The sequence below is a fragment of the Calidris pugnax genome, unplaced genomic scaffold (genome assembly GCF_001431845.1).
Source record: "Calidris pugnax isolate Ruff unplaced genomic scaffold, ASM143184v1 scaffold206, whole genome shotgun sequence".
NCBI lineage: Eukaryota > Metazoa > Chordata > Aves > Charadriiformes > Scolopacidae > Calidris > Calidris pugnax.
The window spans coordinates 86,934-88,881 of NW_015090957.1; positions in this window are offsets into that span (position 1 = coordinate 86,934).

Below are 1,948 nucleotides of genomic sequence, written 5' to 3' on the forward strand. Positions count from 1 at the left end.
GGTGGTTGAGGCACCATCCCTGGAGGTGTTCAAAAGACGGGTTGATGAAGTGCTGGGAGGTCTGGTTTAGTGATGATGCTCCTTGTTTGTTGTGTGGGTGTCTATTTTTGTCAGTGAGGTTGACGGTTGGACAAGATGATCTTTAAGGTCCCTTCCAACCTAGAAGATTCTGTGATTCTGTGATTCAGAGCCCCCTGTTTGGGTCCCGTTGGGGTGGCAGGAGCCATCCCATTGACTCCCCCCAGCTTTGGGTCTCATCCTGCCCCTCAGCAGCACCAGGGCACATGCTCCCAGCCCACCAGGGAGTTTTGCTGCTGAGCAGCTGGGCCAGTTCTGCATCCCTGTGTCCATCTGTCTGTCCATCTGCACCCCCACTGCTGGGTTTATGGTCTGAGCCCCTTTCCGGGGGGGTTCCTGGCTGAGAGAGGTGAGGGACAGGGTGCACGGCCAGCACCTCCCTCCCCGCTGTAAATACCAAATTAGCATTAGTTTTTGGCACTGCTGCTATTATTTTCCAGGCTCGTTAAGCTGCTCCTGAGGTTTCTCACCTGGAGCCGGGGGTGGGCTACCTGCCCCCCCCTCCCCTCCTTCACTGCTGCAAGTCCTGCCACATTTTGGGGAAGGTGCGACCCTCTTACTGGTGAAGGATTCCTAAAAACAGAGGGAACCTGGAGCCAAGTGGGGCTCTGGAGGGGGAGGGAGAGGAGCAGGCAGCTCTTCTCTGCCCGTGACTCAGAGGAACAGCAGAGAGAATCTGCTCACACGCAGCCAGACGGGGGAAAATCAGCTCCATCGTTGCACAGACCAGGGAGAAAAAGGGAGAAAAAGGGAGAAAAAGGGAGCAGCCGAATTTTGGTGCGTTTATTCAAGTAGCAGAGCTCTCGGGGGCTGGACTCAGGACTTTTACCAGGGGTGAGGGATCCTCAGACAGACCCTGCTGCACCCTCTGGGGCCCTGGAGCTGTGGGGATGTGCAGAGAGAGGGCACTGGGGGCACCGGCAGCCCCCCCAGGGTTTGTAGCCCCACTGCTCCACACCGGCATCACCCCACCAGCTGAGGGATGGGGTGGGATGGGATGGGGTGGGATGGGGGCACTTGGGGGGCTGCAGCAGACCCCCACACTGATGTGTGTTCCCAGCTCCTCTCTTCGCTGCGAGTTGTGCTCTGGCTCTCACCAAACAGGTTTGAATTTCCAGAACGTGGGGATGAAAAAGCAACACAACCCCCTCCTCCACAGCGCTAAAATATTCTCTTTTTTTTTTTTCCTCTTTTTAATATACCATAAACGATGACCTTTTACCTCCTTAAGGCAGCCAACACAAGCACAACAATGTGATTTGTGCAGCATTTCAGCTGCGGTTTTCTTCAAGAAATTCATCTGGTCTCGAAGCAATTAAGGGAAGGGAAGCATTTCCACTCCGGCTTTGGGCCCTGAAAACCTGCCAGGAGGGGTGGTTTTTGGTGTTTAGGCATCACCCCACCAGCTGAGGGATGGGGTGGGATGGGATGGGGTGGGATGGGGGCACTTGGGGGGCTGCAGCAGACCCCCACACTGATGTGTGTTCCCAGCTCCTCTCTTCGCTGCGAGTTGTGCTCTGGCTCTCACCAAACAGGTTTGAATTTCCAGAACGTGGGGATGAAAAAGCAACACAACCCCCTCCCCCCCTCTCCCTCCCTCCCCCCCTTGCTCACTTGTCCTAGAAAACTCCTGTGGTTTCCCTTCGGCAGCTCTGCCCAGTGCAGGTGGGAAAATGCTGGATGTGGGTCCAGGGGATGGGGAAGGATGTTGCCCACCCGGAGCCGAGCACCCAGTGGCTGCATGAGGGGTTTGTGGGATCACCCCCCCCCAAACCAGCACCCTCCACCCTCTCCCATGCCCAAAATTCGGTCATCCCTCTTGAAAAGGCACCGGGGGTGGTGGCATTGGCCACCTGCCTTGTCCCTGGTG